The following is a 17,506-nucleotide window of genomic DNA, read 5'->3' as shown; positions in this document are numbered from 1 at the left end:
TTTCACAGCTGCCAAGCCCAGTAGCTGTAACACTCACCACTGTCTGGGGACTGACTCTCTTCCATCTTGCAGCCATGTTGCTCCATGCTACACACCATATTGTGTCTTCGGCAGCAGGGTCTTACCACTAACCTATGGTGGGTCCTCAAGCGCTCTGACATAAATCTGTCTTCTTTTGGGAAACCTTGTAGGTCTCTGTGATCAAAAGCTCATTGTGCCAAGAAGAGAAGGAAGAACCAGATAAGTGATATAAAAGAAATAGACAGATGACAGGGAATGGGGGGTGGGGAGAGATAGGGAGAGGGAGAGGAAGATGGAGACAGAGGGGGAGATGCAGAAATAGGATGAGATAATGAACAGTTTTTGTCATACCCTTTCCAGGGCCTTGTGAATCTGGTCTTCCCTTTAAGGGCCTGGTGGAGGTTCATCCATGTGGTCTGTCTTTTAGGATTTAGTTTTATGATACCATTGCCTTTTGGGCCCAGCTTTTTTTTTTTTTTTTTTTTTTTTTTTTTTTTTGGTGTTTTGAGGTAGGATCTCACTCTGGTCCAGGCTGACCTGGAATTAACTCTGTAGTCTCAGGGTGGCCTTGAACTCGTGGCGATCCTCCTACTTCTGCCTCTTGAGTGATGAAGTCCAGCAGATTGGGGGTAGAGCAGAGTGAAGGAGGTCAGAGTTTGCTTGGAGGAAGGCTAAAGTGGTAGGATCTGACTCATGGGGGTTGGGGTGGGGCCAAGTAGAGCAAGTGTAAGGAAGATGCAGAGCACAGCAGGTGGGTGGAAGTCTATGGGGGTGACAAAGCAGGGTGGCGCAAACTGACTAGGCAGGCAGAGTGGAGTGCAGGGATATGGCACATCAGGACAGAGGGGAGAGGTTCAAGACTTGCCAGGAGCACAGCAGTTCTGAATTCTCAGGGGGTAGGAATTGCCTGGATGCCATCTTGACCAGAAACTTATATTAATTTTATGAATTCCCTTACTGAGTAATGGCACTTTCCCTTGCTGAAGTCATTTTATTCAAAGGTGTGTTTCATTTCTTCAATCTGCCTTTTTCTCTCTTTCAAGGTAATCTGAGTGGTATACCTTATAGCTTTTGCACATTGCTTTGTTAGTTTGTTAACAGGGATGTGTCATTATACAGTTTTCTCTAACATTGGATACTTTCTAATAGTATGCATGCATATTAATGACTCCTGTATGCTGTTCACCAGCTGTTGTGTTTCTTTGAATTAGTTATGCCATTGATTCTCTAAATATTTATAGGTTAGGGTAAGAAACAAAATAATAAGAGCTATTTTTTTCTATCAGAACTTATGAACCTATTTAGTTTATTTTGATTTCTGGCCTTATCACACACCTTTGGCATAATGTTGAGAAGCAGTAGTGATATTTTCCATCTTTGTTGCATTTCAGGATGAATCATCCCATTTAGCCATGAAAAGTTTTAAGGAATAAATTTTATTTTAAGGAATAAAGAATAAGAAAGGGGCATAACAGGACCTCTTGACCTGCAAATAAACTTCAGATCCACATCCCACTTTGTGTATCTGAATTTACATGGGTATGGGAAACAAAACCCAAGTAATTAGGCCTTAGCCCAAACTGACCTGGAATTCACTATGTAGTCACAGACTGGCCTCCAACTCACAGCAATCCTCCCACCTTTGCCTTTTGAGTATTTAGGATTAAAGGCATGTGTCACCGCACTGGACTTGATCTAAATCTATATTAAAAAGCCATAGTAGTAAAAACAGCATGCTACTGGCATAAAACAGGAGTATAGACCAATGGAATACAACTGAGGACCTGGACTACAGCTACCGACAAACATACAATGAGCAAAGCCAATATATTACACAGAGAATGGGAGAAAATATTTGCTGAATATCCATCTGACAGGAACCTAATCTCTAGAATCTACAAAGAACTCAAAAGCCTATGTAATAAAAAGTCAAACAACAAACTCACAAAATGGGACAAAAATTGAGCAGGCAGTTCACAGAGGAAGTGTTACAAATGGCAAACACACATTTAAGAAAATATTCATCATCCGTAATCATCAGGGAAATGCAAATTAAAACTACTATGAGAATCCACCTTACCCAAGTAAGGGTAGCAAACTTCAAAAAATCAAAAGAAAATAAATGCTGGTGAGGTTGTGGAGAAATACAAACCCTCATCCACTATTGGTGGGAATATAAGATGGTACAACCACTTTAGAAAGCAATATGGAGATGCTGAAAATACTGACTATAGAGTTACCAATAGATCCAGTTATTCCCTTACTGGACATGTACCCTAAAACATTTAAACCACAGTCCAGAGAGATTTGCTCAACCATGTTTATAGGAGCTCAATTCCTAATAGCTAAGAGCTGGAATCAACCCAGATGTCCATCAGTAGAAGAATGGAAAACTAAAATGTGGAATTCTACACAGCAGCAAGAAAAAAAATGATACAATGAAATTTGAAGGAAAAATGGTTACACCTGGAACAGATCATTTTCAGTGAACTTACCCAATCACAGAATGATAGTTGCCACATAGTCTCATCCATCTACAGCACCTAACCTGAATTTACCCAAGATGCCCAAATACCCAGCAAGTATCTCAAGGACTACACAATAGGGTGGGTGGGGAGGTAGGGTAAATGAAGAGAGGGAAGGGGGACACAAAACTAGACCCAAATGACAATTATACCATGAAAGTCTACATACTAAAAGGCAGGCCAAATGGTCTTAGAGGGAATACCTAAGTCACAGGGCACTTGAGAGTGTATGATAAGACTGACCTTAATCTTCTATAGCTCCTCTCTCTCCCTCTCTATCTGTCTCTTCTCTCTAACTCTTTTATATTAGTTATCTTTTTCTTCCTTCTCTTAGTGAGCACTGACCTGTAAGTCCCAGTACCAGCAGGTGGCTATTATCCACAATGAGCTTTTGATCAGAGAGACATAGTAGGTTTCCTAAAAGAAAGATAGATTTCTGTTAGGGTATTTGATGACCCACCAAAGGTTAGTAGTAAGACCCTACTGCTGAAGACACCATATGCAGTTGACACATAAAATGGAATGGAATGGCTGGAAGATGGAAGAGAATCAGGCCCCAGACAGTTCAGTGCCAGAAGGTCCTACATGGGTGACTGGGGAAAAATGACCAATATCTGTCCAAGCAACTCATAATCTAACCTACTTAACAGCAAATAACCTGTTGTGATGCTCATACAAGAGCAATAGTGGTGCACAGCCATGGTGGGAAACCAACTGCTCTTGATTTGGCTAACTATCCACCCAGTGGAAAGGGACCCATAGCTGGACTGAGAAATAAGTCAGAACTTTAGCCAATATGAGCCTATTTTCTATTATCAAGTTACCACCAATCGTGGGCTACTAGATGGCCTACACCTACTAAATTCTCTATTTAAAAGGGGTGAGGGTTATTTCCTTTATCTGCTAACTTTACTCTGTGCTAACTTTACTCTCCATTGGATAATCTTCTTCTCTTTTTCAGATAGACACAGGTCCTAAGGAGAGAACTTCCCCACCAGACCTCAAAAGGACCCAGGTGAAACTAAAGATAATTGGCGAAACAAGCAAGGGTGCTGTTCTCGTGGTGAATCTGGACCCAGCATAAGGGTGAATGAGATGGACACAGAGAACAATCAACTCCTACCAAATCAGATATCTGGAGAGACAGAGAGTCCCAACACCTCATCACTGAAGCAGACCCAAAATGAACTGATCATGGGTCAGGAAAATTTTGCAGATGAGTGGGCGGAAAAAATGTCAGAGCCACATGTTGGGTCATGATATGCAGACATTTCCTCCTACCCATAACGGTGGGCTGACTCCACAATGCATGATCCATGTACCTCAACAAGGGGACCAGGGGGAGGGGATAGGACATGGAGGAGGCTAACAATGGTACCAACTTGACTGTGTTTACTGAGTACAAAACCAATTAATAAAAAAAGAAATAGTGTGCCAGGCATGGTGATGCATGCCTTTAATCCCAGCACTCAGGAGGCAGAGGTAGGAGGATTGCCATGAGTTTGAGGCCACCCTAAGACTCCTTAGAGAGTTCCAGGCCAGCTTTGGCTACAGTGAGACCCTACCTTGGAAAAAAAATAATGTAAGGTTAGTAAAATGATAAAAAACACATGTAAAACAAAATAACAACAAAAAGTTGGACTTCTGGGCCAGATGGCAGCATAAGTGCCATGCCAAACCAGCCTAGGGAGGAATTTAAGCAAAACCCCATCAAAATACACTCTTATTCTAAAAAGTGAAAGAGTATGGGTTATTCTAGCCACTATGGAGAAGCCACAGAAACCAAGATCCACAAAAAGGAGGGAAATGCTCAGAGTCTCACTGAGGTGGTTCTCTGCCACAATCCACACTCTGTGTACCAACCCAGTGCCACCCACCAGGCATGTAAGGTGGCTACAGCAGAGACTTAAGAACAGATTTTTCAACTTCACCAGTCTTCTTCAAAGAAAAGACAGTTGAGATCAACTAAAGAGTTACTGAATGTGCCAGCAACTCCAGATGTCTGAACTCTCCATTCCCCTACCATGAGAACCATGAACCTCTGACATTCAGCCCCAGTTGGCAGTACATCCAGCAAAACTGATCAGAAATGGAGTTCCATATCACAACACCAAGGGATTGAGGTGGGAACTTAGCATAAGTGAAATTGGAAGCCACTCCAAAAGGTAACTAGGCTGACTGACAAAAAAAAAAAAAAAAAAGACAGGTACTACAACAGGCCTGTATTGGAAGATCTAATCTGTCTTTCCTTGTCAGGGTAGGTGATGGATTATATATTCTTGGATTTGCATTTTACAAATAACCTGCATTTGGGGGTTTAATTTTTTTGCCTTTGATGCTTTCATGCTTATAGGACCTTTGTCTTTTACTTCTGTCATTACGGGAGGCAGGGTCTGATCCAGCTGTAGTCTGACCTGGAACCCAAGTCAGAACAGAAATCTCTACCTCCCAGATGACAAGATGAAGGGTGTAGAACAACACACACCCTTATGTATTTTGGCTTTATAAAGACTATCTGTTTGTTTTAATCCCCACAATTGCAAAATTTTTACAGGTTTCTAATGATTGTGTATGTTGTTCAGTTGAAGTTTAGAATTTACCTGTAAATTATTCCACCCAGTCCACTACAATACTTGCTTAGCAAGCAAAGTTGACACCTAGGATTACTTTTGTGGCTTGATTGGAGGACAAGAGCTACACTGGCACCTTGAACTCATATCCTGTTGGAATATAGAGGTCGATGGTCATGTCTGGGAACACTGCAGATAAGTAGGAAGCCCAAGCATCAAATCTATTCAGGATGCAAAAGTTGCTACAATACAATAAAAGAAATTCAAAGAATCAAGACAATACAGTCCCACCAAAAACTGTAAATCCATCAGAAATGGTTGCCAATGAGATTGTTTTAGATGAAATGCCAGAAAAAGATTTCAAGAAAATGATGGTATCTGTGCTCAAAGAAATCAGAGAAGCAATGAGGAGAATCAGAGAAGAAGAAAACAAACTTCTGAAAAAGAACATAAGAAACTGGCTTGATGAAATAAGTAGGTCATTACAAGACATGAGTAAGGAAATAGAAATACTGAAGAAACATCAGGCTGAAATCCTAGCTCTAAAGAATACAGTCAGTGAAATAAAAAAAACTCTGTGGAGCATGGCATGATGGCACATGACTTTAATTCTAGCACTGGGAGACAGAGGTAAGTTGATCACCATGAGTTCAAGGCCACTCTGAGATTACATAGTGAATTCCAGGTCAGCCTGGGACAGAGTGAGACCCTACATCAGAAAAAGAAAAAAAAAAACCTCTGTGGAAAGTCTCACCAGTAGAATGGATGAAGGAGAGAGCAGAAGATCTAAACTAGAAGACCAAGTGGCAGACCTAATACAGTCAAACAAAGAGAAAGACAAGCTAATAGCAAGGTAGTAATTTGAATTTCAAGATATCCTGGACACTATGAAAAGATCAAACATAAGAATTCAGAGCATAATAAGAGGAGAAGAATTCCAACCCAAAGGATTAGCAGGTGTTCTCAAAAAAATCATAAAAGAAAAATTTCCCCAAATTGGGAAAGAAATGCCAATGCAGATACAAGACACTTTTAGAACACCAAACAGACAAAAGCTGGAAAGAACCTCTCCTTGCCATGATATAATTAAACTACTAAACACACAAACCAATGAAAATATATTGGAAGCAGTTATAGAGAAAAAGAAAGTCACCTACAAAGGTAAACCCATCAGAATAGCTGCAGATTACTCAATACAAACAAAAGCCAGAAGGGCTTGGAATGATGTATTCCAAGTTCTGAAAGATAACAACTGTCAACCAAGATTACTTTATCCTGCAAAGTAATCTATCAAAATTGATGGAGAATAAGAGCATCCCACAACAAAAACAGGCTAAAGGATTTTATGACAACTAAACCCAGTCTATAGAAAATACTTGAAGGAATTCTCAGTTCAAAAGAGAAAGCAACACACACAAGAGGAAATAGGAAAAAATAAACCACACTCAAATAACAGTTAAAACAAATGAGTAAAAGGAAAAGAGAAAAGACTACAAAATAAGAAGAATGATGAAAATGAATGTATACCTTTTAATAATAAATCTTAATATCAATGGCCTCATTGCACCATCTAAAACCACAGGTTTGCAGGATGGATTAAAAGACAGGATCCTGCCATTATTGACTACAGGAAACTCATCTCTCAAAAAAAAAAAAAAAAAAAAAAAAAAAAAAAAAAAAAGACAGTGCCTTAGAGTGGAAGGATGGAAAACAGTTTTTCAAGCAAACGGGCCTAGGAAACAAGCTGGGGTAGCCATCCTAATATTTTACAGAATAGACTTCAAACCAACATTAGAGAGGAAAGATAAAGGTCATTTTATACTGATTAAAGGAACACTCCAACAGGAGGAAATTACAATCTTAAACATATATGCATGTAAAATGGGGACTACCAGTTTCATCAAATAAACACTATTAGACATAAGGTCACAGAAAACATCAAACACAATTGTAGTGGAAGACTTCAGTACCCCTACTCTCACCAATTGATAGGTCATCCAGGCAGAAAAAAAAAAAAAAAACAGAGAGACATCTGAATTAGATGATGTCATGGAATGAATGGACCTAATAGATAGCTACAGAATATTCTATCCAAGTGTTGCTGAATATACATTTTTCTCAGCAGCACATAGAACATTCTCTAAAATAGATAATGTATTAGGACACAATGTGAATCTCCACAAATGCAGAAAAATTGAAATAATCCCTTGAACTCTATCTAACCAAAATGGGATTAAAATCAACAAGAAAACCTATAGACAAAACAGAAATTCATGGAGATGAAATAGTACACTATTGAATGATCAATGGGTCATTGAATCAATCAAAAAAAAAAATATATAACATACCAAAACGTTTGGAACACAATGAAGGCATTCCTAAGAGGGAAACTTATAGCTCTAAGTGCCTATATTAAGAAATTAGTTCACAAATAATTTAATGCTTCACCTTAAGGTCTTGGAAAAAGAAGAACAGGAAACCAAAAATTTAGTAGATAGGAAGAAATAAATATTAGGGCAGAAATTAATGAAATAGAAGCAAAAAAAATCCAAAGAATAAATGAAGTAGAGTTGGTTCTTTTTTTAATTCATAATTTTTTATTAATTAGTTTTGTATTCAGCAAATACAGTCAGTTTGGTACCATTATTAGGCTCATCCATGACCTACCCCCTCCCCTTGGCCCCTCCTTTTTGAGGTATATGGGTCATGCATTGTGGAGTTATCCCTCAGTTATGGGTAGGATAAATGTCTCTGCAAATCATGACCCAACATGTGGCTCTCACACTCTTTCTGCCCCTCTTCCACAAAATTTCCCTGAGCCATATTGGGTTCATTTTTGTCTGCTTCAGTGATGAGGTGTTGGGGGCCTCTGGGGCTCTGGCTCTCTGATTTGGTAGGAGTTGATTTTTCTCTGTGTTGAGTTCCTTCATCCTTCACCCAATTCACCAGGAAAACGCCATCCTTGCTTGTTTTGACAATTTTTCTTAGTTTCAGCTGGGGCCATTTTGAGGTATGATGGGGTGGCTCTCTCCTTAGAATCTACATCTATCTGAAAAAGAGAAGCAGATTCTCCAATGGAGAGTAAGTTAGCACCAGGACTAATGAGATAACCTTTACTTTTTTATAGAGAATTTAATAGGTGTAGGCCCTTTTGCAGCCCACGATTGATGGTAGCTTGATAATGGAGAGTGGGCTTATATTTGGGTATGGTTCTGACTTGTTTCCCAGCTCCACTATGGGTCCCCTACCACTGAGAGAATCAGTTAGCCAAGAGTTGGTTCTTTGAAAGGATAAACAAGACAGATAATCCCTTAGCAAATTTGACCAAAAGAAAGAAATAAAAGACAAAGATGAATAAAATTAGAGATGAAAAAGGCAAAGAAATTTAGACAATTATAAGGACATACTTTAAGAATGTATGTGCCAACGCACCCCAAGAAGGTCAGCACAGCCGGTAAGCACAAACCAGCCTCACTCCAGAAAATGGTGAAGAAAATCAGCATTAGCCGGCGCTCCAAGTACACTGCTCCGTCTGTGGCAAAACCAAGATGAAAGTGACCGGCTGTGGGCATCTGGCACTGCAGTTCCTGCCTAAAAACGATGGCTGGCGGGGTCTGGGCCTACAACGTGACTTCACAGTCAAGTCTACCATGGGAAGACTAAAGAAACCCAAGGAGCAAGAGCGGCAGAAGCCCTGTCTTTCAAGACATGCCCAGCTGGCAATAAATGGGTTAATTCATGTAACAAAAAGGAAATGGCCAGTGAAACATGAGGCAGTGTTTACCTGGGTGTGGCTGGAGCCTCTCTCTTTTTTATGTTTCGGATTTCTAGCTTCCTTGCCATCAGCAAGACCTGGACTTCACCCTTCTGACCCTGTGTCTCCTCATCTCTCAAGATGAGCATCACCCTTCCTGTTCCGTTCAGCTGCGGGAAATATTCCAGGGTGGGCGGCTGTCCCCCACCGGGCTTGACATGCCATAAAATTGGAGGGCGGGGGAGGGCGGGGGGATGTGTGTTTCTTTAATGTAGTCCCTACAGTGGGCACCGATCTATCTGTCCCCCATCCCCCCCCCACACACACACAGTGCCTGTACTGGGTTGAATGGTGCCATCCCAAAATTGTATGTCCACCCAGAACCTGTAAATGTGATCTTTTTTGGAAGTAGGGAGTTCTATATACATATGCCTCTAAGTTTGAAAATATGAAAGAAAGCGATGATTTCTTTGATTCATATGACCTACTAAAATTAAATCAAGATGAGAATGAGACATGTAACAAGTATAGAGATCCAAGTAGTTATAAAAAAGTCGCCCAACTGAAAAAAGCCCAGGCCCAGAAGGACTCACTGGTGGAATTTTACCACAAAATTCAGGAGCAAGAGTGCACATTTGTCCCACTTTTATTTAATATAGTAATGAATATCTTAGTTATAGCAATAAGACAAGAGACACTCATAAATGGATACAAAGAAAGGAAGAGATCAAACTATCACTAATTGCAGATGATATAATTTTATATATAAAGACCCTAAAAACTCTACCAGCAAACTGTTACAACTGATAAACTAGTAATGTGGCAAGATACAAAATAAATAGCCAAAAATCAGTAGCTTTCCTATATACTAACAACAAACATGTGGAGGATGAAATCGGGGAATTTCTTCCACTTTAAATTGCCTCCCAAAAAAATAAAGTACATTGAAATAAACCTATCCAAGTAAGTAAAGAAACTCTACTATAAGAACTGTAAAACACTCAAGTGAGAAACTGCAGAACACACAAGAAAATGGAAAGACATCCCATTTTCTTGGATTGGAAGAATCAAAATTGGGAAAAATGTCAATCTTATCAAAAGCAATGTACACATTTAATGCAATCTCCACTAAAATTCTAATGGCATTATTCATAGAAATAGAAAATAATTCTAAAATTTATTTGGAAGCACAAAACAACCTTGAATAGTCAAAATGATTTTGAGTGACAAAAATAAGGATGGTGGTATCACCATTCCTGATTTTTAGCTATATTACAAAGCCATAATAACAAAACAGCATGGTATTGGCAAAAAGACTGACATGTACACCAAGGGAATAGAACAGAGGGCCCAGATGTTAATCCAGGCAGCTACAGCCATCTGATTTTTGACAACACTATTAGACTTAAGATCACAGATACAGCTCTAAGTGCCTACATTAAGAAATTAGAGCGATCATAAATAAACAATTTAATGTTTCACCATAAGGCCTTTGATAAACAAAACAAACCAAAAATTAGTAGATGGGAATAAATACTAAAGATTAGAGCAAAATTAATGAAATAAATACCAGAAAAACAATCCAAAGAATTGATGAAGCAAGGAGTCGGTTCTTTGAAAGAATAAATAAGATTGTTAAATCTTTAGCAAATCTGACCAGAAGAGAGAAGAGACAAAAATTGTTAAAATTAGAGATGACAAAGACACCATTACAATAGATACCAAAGAAATTCATATAACCATAAGGACATACATATATTCCACTAAGTTTGAAAATCTGAAAGAAATGGATGATATCCTTGATATATGTGACCTACCTAAATTTAAATCAATATGAGATTAACCATTTAAATAGACCTATAACAACTATGGAAATGCAAGCAGTTATCACAAATCTCTCAATTAAAAAATGTCCAGGCCCAGGTGGATTCACTGGTGAATTTTACCAGACATTCATGGAAGAACAAACACCATCAATTTTTTTTTAGTTGAACAGTTTTATACTGTTTTAGAATAAAAGACTTGCTTTAATATTGTAATGTGCACTGAAGGTATGCAATGCTGCCAGTTATTATTGGGAGAACAAATGCCCTCATAAGTGAGCCCAGAGGGCTGGGAAAACAAGTGAGCTCATATTGTCAGAGAATGGACAACTGGTATTTACAGTAGTTCTTGAAACCAGCCTGGGACATCGCCAACTGCAGAAGTATTGTCATAGCACTTGCCTTTATGCTCAGAGTGCCTCAGCAATATGTTCAATATCATGATTTGTGGGACTCCAAAAGGTTTGTTATTAACATGCAAGCAAATAGTACTAAACAATATTATCTAAACTATGGCTGCCTAGGACTGGACCTTAATAACAAAAACAAATTACAAAACATTTCCTTGTAGATCTATACAAAAGATATAAAATTAAAAATAGCAACCATCTTTAAATAGTCCAGTTCTCCTGCAGTGTGGTTTTCCATATCTTTATTATTACTGAATGTTTTAAGGAGAAAATTAACAAAATTTAAAATAGATAAAAATATTTAAATCTTTGGATTCCTTCATTCCATGTCCTTCATAAAAACAAAATGTGGCCAATTTTTTTCTACTATAGCTTAAATGTCAAAAGTATTTGTTTATAATTTTATAATTAGCAATGAACTATATACAAAGTCACTTGTGGGTCACAAGCCCAAAGACTGTATTAGTGGTGTTCACAGTTCTGAATGAGTGCTAGCTCTCCATCTTCTTGAAACACAATGGAAAGAGTCATTGTTGATTACAACAAAGTTTCAGGTATATCAAAAAGACAAGGTTAAATGATGCCTAGTTTATTGTTGTTTTTTTTAAAAGGGCAGGGGTGCTGGAGAGATTTCTTAGTGGTTAAGCACTTCCCTGTGAAGCCTAATGACCCTGGTTTGAGGCTCAATTCCCCAGGACCCACGTTAGTCTGATGTATAAGGGGGCAAACATGCCTGGCATTCGTTTGTAGTGGCTGGAGGCCCTGGCATGCTCATTCTCTCTCTCTCTCTCTCTCTCTCTCTGTCTCTCTCTCTCTCTGCCTCTTTCTGTCTCCATCTGTGACTCTCAAAAAGATAAATAAATACTAACATTTTTTTTTAAAAAAGGTGAAGGTTATTTATTGGAAAATACAGCAAAGTACATTTCTTATTTATGATTAGGTATATTCATATATTTAAAATATCTATTACTTGGGGCTGGAGAGATGGCTTAGCACCTAAGGCATTTGCCTGCAAAGCCAAAGAATCCAGGTTCGATTCTCCAGGACCTACATAAGCCAGATGCACAAGAGGGTGCATGCATCTAGAGTCCATATGCAGTGGCTGGAGGCCCTGGCATGCCCATTCCCTCCCTTCCTCCCTCCTACCTCCCTCTCTCATTCCCCCCCCCCCCTCTCTCTCTCTCTCTCTCCCTCTTTCTCTCAAATAAACAAATAAATAAAATAATTTTTTTAATCTGTTATTTGGACAAATCCTATTATACACCATTTGCTACAAAGTAAGTTCACATATTGAGCATGAATAATTTATCTTTTTATATAATGGAAGAATATATCAAATCTTTATTTTTGTTCCAAACATTATAAAAAGAAATAAAAGTTTCTTAAGCCTGGAAAGCTAAGAAAAAATGAAAAAGACACACCCATAACTCTGCTTCTCAGCACATCAATTTCTGCAAGAACCCAGTATGTTTGCTGACTGTAAAATGCTTCTTCTTTAAAAACTTAATTGCTTTTTATACAATGATACAAAGTTCTTAATGATTCTTTGGCAGGGGAATATAGTAGAATTTTACAAGTACATAAAAAATTAGCTTTGCCTAAGAAACAGTATTTACCTGTGTACATAGTTGATTGACAAAATTATCTACCACCCAGCACTCTAGTTAATTGACAAAAGCAGCTACCTCATATTATAGGATTTCCAGATAGAAAGAGAAAGATACAGATGCACACACACAGCCTTCTCCGGCTCACACAGTATCACTGCCCAATCTGCAGGCAACCTCCAGTAATTAGCAAGTACAATTTAGTGATGAAAAAAAATCCTTCCAAGTTCCACTGAAGTACGACTCAAGTATAACTATACATAAGAAATTAATATTTTGCTATTGTAAATATAGTCAGAGCTCATTTTTCTTTCGGGCGAGTTCCTCACTCACTCCAAAAGTAACTGCATTGTATCTTTGATATTAAGCAGAAAACAAACAGACAAAACCCAGTGCTGGAGAAAAATATACAGCAAAGTCATTTTTTCATTCTTCACAAAGACTGAGATCAATTTCCAGGTCCATGAAGATCTCTTGTCAAAGCCTTCTTTGTAGACTATGCAGTAATTTTGTTGTTTTCCTATATTCAAAATCTGCACACTCCCTGTCCCCATGGCCTCCTCTGAATCCACCATGAAATTCTCAAGGTGCAGTGAAGATCCCACCTCAGCCACCACAAGCTTTCTGCCACCATGGAACCAAGACCTCCTCTGCCTCTGTAACTGTCATGGCCACAGTTTGGACAATGTAGCATTCCAAACATTTCAGTGTTTAACCTTTCTTCAGTCTTGGTTGGCATCCTTTATCTGTTATCATCACAAGAAATATTTTCAAAGAAGGATTTAGTCTTGTCATAATAACAATTAGATCAACAAGTAGACCTTCGTCATCAGCATTTCCTTCACTGTTTTGTGTACCCACTTTATCTTCTCCATTTGCTGGCTCCTCTTGTTTGTCAAGTTTGTGCTCTTTAAATTTGATTATGAAATTCTCTGTCAATCTCTTCCTTGTGAAATTGTGCGTTTGCACTTTCACAGTCCAAGTCTTTCTCAAATTTCATTGGACCATCTCAGCAGATATCAATTTTCCCCTGCCTCCTGGATGAGTCCCACACCTTCTTGTTGGAGCTGAAGGAGCACCTGGATCTATTTGTTTCTTGTTATCATTTCTAAGATGATCATTCATGTTTTCTGACTTTGAGACTTTGTGTACTTCAGCTTACCTGTGCTCTTGGTTCTTTATTGCTCTCTGGCTGGTAAATGGCAAAGGCCTGGTGGATACAGGGCTCCTTCTCACAACAGGTGCTGGAGCAGGTAAGTAGGCAGAGGCCATCTACATTGCTTGCTCCATGGCTAGACTTTTTCTCAGAGGGTATAAGTGAGGGCTTGATTTGCCCTGAGATAAATGTGGTTTTATAGATCTGGTATCTTGTAAACACCGCTGCTTCTAAAACTTTTCCATAATATAGAAAAGAAATAAATTCAACCAAATTCCTTCTGAGAGACCAAGATCACCCTGATACTAAAACCAGACAAAGACATAACAAGCAAAGAAAATTACACACCAATCTCCCTCATAACCATAGATGCAAAAATTCTCAACAAAATATTGGCAAACAGAATAAAAGAATATATCAGGACTTCTGGCCAAGATGGTGACCACCTAGTTGTGCTGCAAATCCCTGGGAAAGAAAAGCAAGACATTAAGGGTTCTCTGGTCAGTTCTCCTTGTCAGTGGGAGGGCACAGAGAGGGGGAAACAGGGAATCACGGATCCCCTCACAGGCAGGTAGACTACCCTTCCCACCAAATACCAAGTAGCCACCATGTCCAGCGCCACTGCCTCCATGCCTTGCAGTGCCCTGCCACCACAGCCCTGTGCTCCAATTGCATGCCAATTGCATGCACAGATCGAGTGCTGATCTATCCTTGTGTGTGGAAGCTTAAGCTACTCTGCACAGCTGCCCACAAACTGCTCCTGCTCCTGCACTTTCAGTGAGCCCAGTCCCACAGCAACTGCCACACAAGCCCAGACTGTTTCTATCACTTGTGCCAGCTCAGGTGCCATCCCCTACCTGACTGCCACGCCAGCCATCCTACATTCTCCTGTGGCAGTGGAGCACAGACTGTTTCAGGGTCCCAGTGTTCCCAGCCAAAGTTTGGGCAGCTTCAGGACTTGGTACCTCAGGCCCCCCTCCAAGCTTGGATGCAGGCAGCTTTGGCACATTACCACTTGAGAGTTCAGGCAACTTTGGCTCCCCTCTCAGGCAGTATCAGACTGCTTGGCAACTGCCCCAGGCTGCCTCGGATTCCCATTGCACTAGAGCCCAGGCTAATCCACCCACCTACCAGCCTATACACTGTCATGGGCAGAACACAGCTCAAAAGAAATAACATGAAAAATCAAATGCAAGAAAATCCAGCTAAATCACCCAGTCCTACAATGAATACATCCAACCAAAACAAAGAAGAGTCACTAGGATCAGAACATCAAATTGAAGCTATGAGCAATGAAACCCTGACCAACCTACTTGTAGAACTTGTAGGAAAGCAACAAAGGACTGATAATCAGGTGGATGCTACCATCACTATGTTAGAATAAATTGATAAGAGATTGGAAGGAGTTCACAGAAAGTTAAGAGTTTTGAGGGAGAGTGAAAAAAAAGAGGACCTTAAAAATCAGCTGGCCATACTAAATGAAGACATGAAGAAATGCAAGGATGAATTCCAAGAATCATCAAGAAAATCAGAAAATGATGTGAAAGAGGAGCTTGGCAGAGCAATGGAAATGACACATAGAAAAGTAGTAGAAAATGCAAACTTAATTGAACAAGTCCAAACCTCTCTACAGACTCTCAAGAATAGAGTCAGCGAAGTGGAGGATAGAAAGTCTGATCTGGAGGACAAGATGGAATAAATAGTTCAAGAGTTCAAAAATTTCAGTAAGTTCAAAAGTTTCTGAACAGAGAATTATGGGATACACTTAAACATCAAAATATCAGAATCACTGGAATACCAGAAAGAGGATTTCAGACCAAAGGACTGGAGAACCTATTTAACAAAATAATTGAAGAAACTTCCCAAGTCTCTTAAAAGAAAGGCCAATCAAGATACAAGAAGACAACAGAACTCCAAACAGACTGGACAAAAGGAGAAACTCTCCAAGACATATTATCATTAAGACTATAAACATTGACAACAAAGAGAAAATCCCAAAAGCAGCAAAGGAAAAACAGCACACCACTTTCAAACGTAACCCCATCAGAAGTACCTCAGACTTCTCAATGGAAACCTTGAAAGCTAGAAAGACCTGGATGAAACTCTCCAAAGCCTAAGAACCTATGGCTTCCAACCCAAACTACTCTACCCGGCAAAAGTATTCCTCATAATAGATGGTGAAAGAAAAACTTTCCATGACAAAACTCAGCTTTACAATTATATGAACACAAAACCAAACCTACAGAGTATTTCAGGAACTGCTCCACAGAAAAGAAACAAATAACCAAACTCAAATGCCTACAGGAAGCAGATCACAATAACCAAACTCAGAGTAGGCACAAAAACTTCAAAGCCCATGAAAACACCAACACACATCTACCATCGCAATAAGGCAGGGATCAAATCAAATCTCACAGTCATTACCCTAAATATTAATGGCCTTAATTCACCCACTAAGAACACAAGCTAAAAGGATGGATCAAAAAATTAGACCCCGGGTTAAGATGGCGGCGTAGGTACCACGCCAAAGCAGCTTGGGGGGAAAAAGACCAAAAAAACTCAGCAAAATACACACTTTTACTAAAAAGTGAGGTGTATAGGAAATTGAGGCGGCAGTGGAGAAGTAGAAGAGTTATAGAGCATCCAGAGCCTGCACAGGCGGGAACAGCGGCTCCGGGGCAGCTCGGCCAACCGCCACAGCCGCGGCGCGGCAGAAAGCCGCCAGACTCTCGGCTCGAGCCGCAGGACAAGCCAGGTGCAGGATTTTCCCCTCACACCGCGCTCTCCGCAACTCGGGAAATGTGAGGGGAGAGCGGCAGCGAGCAGGGGAGGAGCAGACCGCGAGGTAGAAGCACACGTGGAACAGCGATACAACCAGAGCAGCCGCGGCTCCCTCCCCTCCCCCACCGCCTGAACCCAGCTCAAGCGAACACAGCAGCGGCCCGGGACTGGCCACGCCAACTTGGGCTGACAGCGGGACCCAAGCAGGAGCAGAGTTCGGCAGCAACTTCAGCGGCTCCAGCACCGGTACCAGCGGCCCCAGCAGCAGTGGACCCAGGAGGGGCAGCGCGGCAGATCCCGCAGCAGCGGCTTCGGGGTGAGCAGCAGCGGTGGACACGGCAGCGGCAGCTTCAGCAGCGGTGGTGGCTCCGGTGGTGGCAGCTACAACAGCAGCAGAGGCAGCAGCAGCAGCTCAGTTTGCCCCGTAGGAAAAGCAAGTGCCCAGCTCCAGAAATCAGAACAGCAGCCCGACGACCCAGGCAGCAACTTGACTGAGACCACAATCACCCAAGGTAACTGGGATTGCACCAGGGAAGGGTCTCACTTGGTCACAAGCTGACTTGGATACCTCAACAGACCAGAAATCTAAACCTCTTTGTTGATAGAGGATCTGGTCATTATAATAACTACTCTTGCATACATACTCGGGGCTGTTTTTGATTGAATGTGTACAGTGTTTAGTTAAATTTTAGAATCTACCTGTATTTTATTCCACTCAGCCTGCTTGAATACTCCTATAGCAGGGAAACTCAACCCCTAAGAACATCTTTGTAGATACTCTGAGAGTCTTAAGAGCCACACCTAATACCTTAAGGTCCTACCCTGAAAATATATTACATCAAATCAATTGATACAGCTA

The 17,506-nt window shown here is 40.3% G+C and overlaps 1 pseudogene; it reads right to left on the bottom strand.

The window, feature by feature from the left end:
• Nucleotides 1–13,187: 13,187 nt before the first annotated feature.
• The window catches only part of LOC123457170, a 29,184-nt pseudogene continuing 24,865 nt past the window's right edge, over nt 13,188–17,506 (bottom strand).

This window comes from Jaculus jaculus (genome assembly GCF_020740685.1).
Source record: "Jaculus jaculus isolate mJacJac1 chromosome Y unlocalized genomic scaffold, mJacJac1.mat.Y.cur SUPER_Y_unloc_2, whole genome shotgun sequence".
NCBI classification, from domain to species: Eukaryota; Metazoa; Chordata; class Mammalia; order Rodentia; family Dipodidae; genus Jaculus; species Jaculus jaculus.
This window is presented reverse-complemented; position numbering and strand designations above follow the sequence as displayed.